This window comes from Chironomus tepperi, unplaced genomic scaffold (assembly GCF_022539635.2).
Source record: "Chironomus tepperi strain 1889 unplaced genomic scaffold, CSIRO-AGI_Ctep_v1 contig_432, whole genome shotgun sequence".
Lineage (NCBI taxonomy): Eukaryota > Metazoa > Arthropoda > Insecta > Diptera > Chironomidae > Chironomus > Chironomus tepperi.
In genome coordinates, this window is record NW_027226554.1 from 32247 (window position 1) to 41086 (window position 8840).

At 34.0% G+C, this 8840-nt stretch overlaps 1 non-coding gene across 1 annotated transcript; it reads right to left on the bottom strand.

Annotated features, from left to right (window-relative positions):
* Positions 1-8767: 8767 nt before the first annotated feature.
* On the bottom strand, positions 8768-8840 carry TRNAV-AAC (transfer RNA valine (anticodon AAC)). The gene has a single exon. It is a non-coding gene; the product is annotated as a tRNA-Val (tRNA).

The following is an 8840-nucleotide window of genomic DNA, read 5'->3' on the forward strand; positions in this document are numbered from 1 at the left end:
TCACGGAGACATAAAATGGATGTAGATGTATGTCGAGTATTTACGGGTATGAAAATGATTAATTAATTTCACATAAGACATAAGGTGACAAAATATGTTGGAAGCTATTCATCCTTAAAATTAATTAACTTTCACCTTCAAACTAGCTTCCGCATTTAAAGTTTTTATGCCACTTATGTGTGCGTGCATATGTATTAAAATTGAAATTAGTTCCTAGGCGTCAACTAGATTTATGGATTAAACGTAAAATGAAGATAAGTTATTTTACTATCTTGTTAGATTTTATGTCTGAGTGTCTTTATTTCAGCACTACTTGAAGTTCACATTCGAGCAGATTAAATGACAATGTTGAGCAACAGAGAAGTTTCATTTTGTTGATAAAACAGATGAACTATTAACTAGTTTTGAAATACTTTAATGGCTTTTTGCTGCTGCATGTTGAGTTAATAAAATTAAAATAATAATATATGTGAACTTAAGCTTTTCAGACCTTGAGGATACATAGCTGCATATTGTATTCATCAGGAGATCTCACTCTGTTTATCGAATTATCCACTCAAACCTAGATCTGTCTAAGAACAGTGCCTTACTGGTTGAATATGTAAGGTGTTTGATTCAAATTTGGTACGGTAACTCGAAGGTCATAGGTTCGAAACCAGCCATTTCTAAGATTGTTCTTTGTGGGCAGTTTAGATACTTCGACTGCTCTTATGTAAGAGATCAAGTCTGAATTGGAGCTCTGGAAAACGTCATATTAAATAACAAGTGTCTTGAAGTATTGCTGAAAGACAAAGATTCGAAATATAAAAGAATACCTAATGATTGGAATATGAGAAATTTCTACACATGCATATTGTATTAAATTGATGAAATTGATAACATTTTCTAGCTTCTAAAGTATATCCATTTATGTCAAATTGTCAAGGTTGACTCGTCTCTAGGTTAAAGTTACTATCTTTAATGTTTCTACTAAATTTAAACTATCTTTCAATTTCAAGAGCAGTCTTATCCAAACCGTATTCCTAGGTATTTTCGTGTATTCCGTATGCAGTTTTGGTCGTGGATTATCACCAAGGTGTGTCGTGGCCAAGTCGTGGCACACAAACGTTTGTTTGGACAATAAAGTACTTAATTAGTTACTTCGCTGGCCCTACAGATCAATTGTGATCCATGGCCTCCCTCAGTCGGTTCCTGAAACTGGTTCTATCAATTTTTAATTCCAAGTGTGACACTATCTCTATCGACAGCTTCCTTCCATAACAATAAAGTACTATTGTCAAAATCACTTGCAAACATTAAAAGAAGGGTATGCAAAACACTAATCCCCGTGGATCGTAAATAACGCACATTTAAAATGGAAAATATTTGCACGGCATATCTACAAGCTTTAGAGTTTAGATCCAGTTTTAGATTGTCCATTACGTCTAATAAAATTGATGTCATTTGTGGACAATTTCAAAAATTTGAGAGTAAATTCCGAGTAGATAAATATGAACGTTATAATTAGTTAAAGCAAGTTAATGACTGGTTTAATGTCTAGTTCTAACGCTTTAGAATGCTTTTTTGTCCATATGGACACGGAGCATCAGAAAACTATTTCGTCAACTGTAAATGTCTATAAATTTTTAAAAAATGCGCTTAAACTACAACTTACCTCGAGTCCTTTCCAAATATTTCCCATTCATTTAACAATTCAGTTCTATGAGAGTAGGAGAATGGGGGGAACGTAATATAATGAATTGGTGAAATGACAGTAAATTACTTTTATATTATCTCACAAAATGAGACTTCATTAAACGCCACAAACACTATAATTTTAATTTAATTAATTTTTCCTTTTTTCCCTATTGTTTCACGAGATAACGGAATGGAAGGGAGAAAAAGTATAAAAAATTCTATAGTCATCACTTTGCCTCTGCCATTGCTGGTTGCTGCTACTAATGCCACAAATCTAAAAATTTTCTATCTCATAGCTTAGATGAGATTTTAATTGAGAAATCATGACTTGAATTATTATTCAACCCCCCCACCCCACCAACCCCTCCCCCCATCCAACAATAATGCTTGGTGATATTGTCATCATTACTCGCTGTGTGTTCGCTTCTCATGATTTTTCACTTTTTAATAAAAAAATATTCTTTTGAATGGAAATTTCACAACAATAAAATGTTTATTCTGTGCTTATGAATAGGCATTCTCAAGGTATTCATGAATCTGATGTAAATGCTTGATGCAGAAGAGTCTGAACTCGATATAGCTTATGCAAAACTTTATGATATGCTCAAGAGATTTAAATATCCTTGAAAATAGATCGCAAAACTAGCAGTTGACATTGAGGAAGCTAATGCTAAGAGTAAGCAATATGATATCAACTCGTCTGCAACTTATTTAAATTGTTTTGATGACTATCCAAAAAATATATTATGACACAAAAAATGATTTGACAAAATAATCTATATTAGGTTCATAAATGACTCACTCATGACATGATAAAATGAAATCCTTTATTCCGTATTGTTAAGACTTAAGACTTGTTTTTCACGAAAATGGGCATAATATTGGACAAAATATGCAGAATAACCATTATGTAACAACTAACCAGAACATGGGTGGATTTGGTCGATAGATAGATGTTGTCTGTGATAGATACTACCTGAAAACTACAATATTTGGTGATTCCTTTGGAGTGAATAAAATGATGAAGGCTCCGACATTTAGCTCTAAGTCATCGTTAAATGTTTTTATTAGAACCAACTGGAAGAAATCTCCATGAGTAAGTCCCGAGTGGACCATGACTAGTTTTTAGTCCGTGATGTGTCCCAAAAAATGTGTTTTTCTAGGAGTTAGACATACTGTGACACATACATATGTTATTACAAAAGGTTTTCATCTGACTCTATTGCTGGCCACATCATAAAGTTTGTACAAATTCTCTATTTTAACATCTAATTGTCATTCCCGCATTACTGGTCTAAGCCAAGTTGCTTTTAGAGCACCTTTTGATTCCATCCCACATACGACACCTTCTCTAGTGTTTTGCCATTCTTTCGCTTGCTGCCATTACTATTTATCAAGTAAATGCACTCCAAAAGCAACATCGCATAGAGCAGTAATCCGAAAAGATGTGAAAATGGAGATTTTATGTAAGCTTTGTGATGTGGGCACCAATAGAATCAGATGGAAAGCTTTTTGTGGTATCCTTTACTCCAAGTCGAGGCATGGTGCTAGTAAACATCACTGTTTTAAAAGGTTTGTCTGCATTCTTGATGTTACTTTTGAAGAATGTTGTCAAATTAGTAGGGCGGCCACCTGCTGCATTTTTGTCTGGACGCTTCTGTACTTTTCTCCCTTGTTGCTGTATCCCAACAAAGCCTCAAAATGTCCCAATTTTTCAAATAGTCCACAAAATCTTAAAATCCCCAAACATCCTCTGGTCACCCAACATATATTGTGATATTTCGATCAGAAATATCCAAAAATAGATGACAATCCTCTAAAAACTTGGTAGACGGATCAGCTTCATCAATTTGAATATTAACAAACTTTGCCATCTCCAACAAATCAGCATTATGCTATTAAGATATTTAGCATAAAATCTTTGATTTTCTTCACATGAGAACATCCACATTTGCTTAATCATTACCCTACCGCAAATATTTTCTCTTTTTTGTCTAAACATTTCAAACTGTGGAAATTAAATTCCAAACAAGCAGACATGCCACACTCCTTTCATATTAAAAAATTCAATGCACGACTTTAACCTTGGCTTTCAAATGTGGAAAAATTTTTCTCGGTAAATATTAGAAACTCAAATATTTAAAATTCATACATTCGCATAAATTTAGTCAGCATGAATATTTTTTTTGATGATATAATCATAAATGGAATTGCTTCAAGGAACAAAGAGAACGAAACATAGCCATAAAGAATAAGAGCTCACATTGAATATATCTAAAGTGGAAGTGAAAATAAAAACTAGTATAGACGTGGTCACTCGTGACCGACGGAAGAGCATCTTCCCGACAAAGAGTCCAAAAGACCGGCAGAGACCGATAGAAACCGACAGAGACCGAAAGAGACCGACAGAGACCGACAGAGACCGACAGAGACCGACAGAGACTGACAGAGACCTATAGAGACCGACAGAGACTGACAGGGACCGACAGAGACCTATAGAGACCGACAGAGACCGATAGAGACCAAAAAAGACCGACTGAGACCGAGAGATATTGACAGATACCGACAGATACCGACAGAGACCGACAGAAACCGACAGAGACCGAAATAGACCGAGAAAGACTGACAGATACCGACAGAGACCGATAGAGAACGACATAGACCGACAGAGACCGACAGAGACTGACAGAGACCGATAGAGACCGACATAGACCGACAGAGACCGACAGAGACTGACAGAGACCGATAAAAACCGACAGCGACCGACTAAGACCGACAGAGACCGACAGACGGACAGACAGAAAAAACGCGGATAATAGCATCCTTTCCCTTTGGGAATAGGTACCAAAAATTGTAAAAGCATAATATTCATCCATAAGTCATTGTCATTATCAATTATGTGTATAAACATTCACATTTTTTCCGTGCTGTAAATTCCTCTCACTCTTATTTTGCATTCAAAAAATAATAATGGAAAACGGTGTATTCATGTAAATGATTTTTGTGTGAATGTAGGCATTAGGATATAAAAAGTATGGTAAGTAATCATTTTTATTATAACACAAAAAATGAGAATTTTTATTTCATATTTTTTAATATTATTGTCTCACAGTCATCAAAATCATCATAGTCATTGCCATCATTGTCAATGAACACTATGCTTTTTTACCTTAAGCGACACACAATAAAAAAGTACGCGAATGTTATGAGTTATCAACATTTTTTTTACATCCTCATTTATTTTATTTCTCATTTCTTTCTATTTCCCATGACACCCCATGCATTGGATGTTGTAAAGAAGAAATTTATTCACCCCCAGATATCGTCAATTCTTTCCCTAGTCTCGCTCATATACTTTTGTACTTATATGTGGATGAATGGAGGATGTAAGTGGAATAAAAAGCTTGAAAAGGATATGATGAAGTTGATGTCTGATGATGATTTTTAATTTTTGACGCATAAATTTAAGTAGTTTTTTGATGGTTAACTATAGTCAAGCAGGTAGTCATGACTCAGACACTTATTTTAATGTTGTGAGATATCCTATCATAGGGTTGTCAATTACAAATACCAATATTTGGGTATTTGGTCCATTTTGAAACTATTTGGGTCACCAAATAATTTGTATTTTGAAACCAAATAATTTGTATCAAACAACATAAGAGTTAAATGTAAAGCAAGTATGAAATTTTTCCTGAAAATCTTCAAATATAAAATTTTGCAATATTTTTTAAAAAATTTATGTAGTATTTTTAGAATTTTTGAGCATTGTTTTGATTAAATATCTAGTGAATACAAAAATTTAACACATGTTGTGGTTTTGAAAGTCAGGACGAAGAGATAGAAAATCGCACTTCATGTCCTTATGATTAGAATGACTGTATTCATGAATAGACATAGAACAATATATATAAAGTCATTTAAAGGTACTAAAAACAGGACTGAGAAGTAAGAGGTGCAGTTTATTTCATTGAAGCCCATTCAAGCTACGTTATCAAGTGTTGAGCCTTCACTGCATAGAAAGTTTTAAGTTGAAATTTCCTAATCATATGACTGAAAAGAAGTTAATATTTTAGTTATTTTTTGTTATTATTCTTTGGAAAATAATTAATTTCATTACTTCTATGTTGATTGTTATTACTAATTATACAATAAGCGTGAATATACAGGCAATTTTTTGAAAATTCAGATGTTTTTAGGGTCATATCCATACTTTCGAAAATATTTGGTATTTGTACAATATTTGGGGGTCTCGATATTTGGGTATTTGGTATTTGTACAAATAGTAAAAACCCAAATAATTGACAACTCTAATCCTATGAGATCCAGAGCTGCACTATAACGGAGTTTCGTGACATTTTCAAAAACTTTTGACTTCAAACAGGTGTGTCGCGAAATGTGGTTTGACAACCACTGGTTTAACGGCCATACTTTGCTTCTAAGTGAAGCTTGGCCTACCTGCTGGAGCTTGATCCCTATATGAGGCAAAACCATTTTGTCCAGAATAATTTCTACAATTTTTATATTTCCAAACGAAGCTTGGTCTACCCGTGAGACCTTTTATGGTATGGTGTGAATATATCCTCATTGGGTTCTACCCGATACACAAGTTCCTACCAAGTTTTGAGCACATGATCGTCGAGTTAAACACTTTGATTCGGACTTTGCGGTTGTTGAGGACATATGCACCAAAACAACGTTATTTGGACATTGTTGGCTTCATCAAGGACAAAGGCATTTTGTAAAGAATTTGAGATGGTACAACAGATCATCGATCGCAGTGCCGTTGTTATAAGCGAACCCAACATCATAATCTATTCTATTCTACATGATCGCCGAATCGAAATAGCAATAATTTAACATCAATTCTACTCCCGAACTACTTCAAATTATTCACCGAAAATGGCAAAAATTCAAATAAATAATATTGAAAATTCGGGAGTTTTTGGGCTATTCTCCACAGGGGAAATTGAAAAATTTGAACTTAAAATTGAATTTTTTTCTGATTTTTCCACTAAAACTATTCTGAATATCAGTTTTTTAAGTGTAATTACACATATTCTACCTTTTAATTGAATTACACAATCCAGAAACAGCTTATTTTAAGAGATATTTTGATTCTTCGGCTAGGTGCTTTGTGACCAAAAGTTGCATTTTGTGAAAATTTTAATAGGGGAATCACTATTTATCCATTAAATTCTTATTTTTAAATCATGAAATGCATATCAATAGATAGATTTTGATTTGTTCTATCATATTTATGCTTCAAAGTTAATCAATAAAGCTTAATTATGGAGAAAAATCGATTCTCCGAACGTCAACTTTAGGTCACAAAGCACCTTTCAAAAACTTTTTCTCCTAATCCATGAGAAAATTACAAAATTTTGAAAACGAAAAAGTAAAATTCTTCTTTTGTTCTTAAGTTTTACGCAGAGTTTTAATATATTATGTGAAGTATAATTAATTTTATAGTTTTTATCAGTTTTCTGCTTTGAAATCATGAAAATTCGAAAAGTTATTGATAAAAATATTTTTGTGATCAATAAACAAATAACCTTGGATTAAAAAAGCTCATTTTTCAAAATGCAACCGTTGTGGAGAATCGCCCTTTTACAGTTTCCATTGTAAGCTCCAGTTCGGTTCCAATCAGGTTCAAGTACAATTTCTCATTGGTTAACTTAACTCATATTTAAGGATGACGTCTTAATGAAAGTAGCTATTGATCGAATGAGTATTGGACTTGATATCGGAAATTGATAAGTGGTAATAGGTTGCTCAAGCACATAACATACTATTTCGCCATAGCTCGCATGAAATGTGCTAGAGCACCCTATTTACCTGTCTACGCTACACCAGCGTGACATCTATGGAAGGCAATGAATCACAATCAATCTTTACTGCCAACGAATTAAGAAAGCAAATATTTTCTGCCAGTTCCATGAGTCGCACGCGCACCCTGAAGACAGATCTCATAAGACAATGTTCACAAATCATCAACCCTTTCCCCATGACAAATAAATTGTCACTCACTCTAAACTACTAAATAAAATTGATAAATATTCCATTATCAAAGTCTGCTTCTGATTGCTTACAACATCCTTCAATCAATTTATGAACAGACACTCAGACACAATCCTCCATTAGAGGGGGTAAAAACAGTCTTGTAAACATTCGTCCTTGGGAACTTGAACTATGTAAAAAAATAAAAGTTTTTTTTTACGTGAAAATGGCAGGAAAGACAGACGTCAGCGAAAGAATTTTTACTCTTTGGAAAAAGTGAAAGCGAAATAAAATAAAAATGAAAATTGGAAGTAAAGAAGGGGAAAAATATTTTAGACAATAAACTTCTGTCTATAAACAACGATAAAGTTTATGTGTGATAAAATAGAATGGAATCATCTAGTCATCATCATACGTAAGCAATGATGGAATAAAGGCTGTTAAATCACAATGAAGAAGTAGAAAGGATGAGGATGGATTGAGGAAATATTGAGAGTCATTGGATGGGGTCATTGCGTCGTGCAGTTAGGGGCAATTTTTGAACTGTTTTCCTCATACTTTCCAACAAAAATCGTTCCAAATTGCTGCAAGGGTTTCAATTGCACAGACAGAAAGAAAATGAGAACAATCAGAGGCGTAAGAATTAACAAGGCACACAATTTCATCTAGAATCCTTCTTGAAACGTCAGAGTTCTTGACAAAATTTCAGAACCCTTCCAGAAATTCCAGAACTTATCCAGAAGTCCCTGAACCCTTCAAGAAGTCTCTGAACCCTTCCAGAAAACCTTCCAGAAGTCCTTGGACCCTTCTAGAAGTTCATGAACCCTTCCAGAAATTCTACAACCCTTTCAGAATTTTCAGAACACTCCAAGAAGTCCCTAAACCCTTCTAGGAATTCCAGAGCCCCGAGATTTGAGTTTATAATTTGCTTCATTAAATGTGAGATGTGAGATTTTATTGTGGAGAAGAAGAAGATTCCAAAAGTCAATTTTTCATATTACGTAATAAGTGGATGTCCCGTTAGAAGTCAAAAAAAATTTGCTAAAATTTTGAAAAACTGATTAAAAAAATTCATCAAAAAAGAAAGCACTGTTTTCGCCCGGTCTCGAACCGGGGACCTCGAGTGTGTTAGACTCGCGTGATAACCCCTACACTACGAAAAC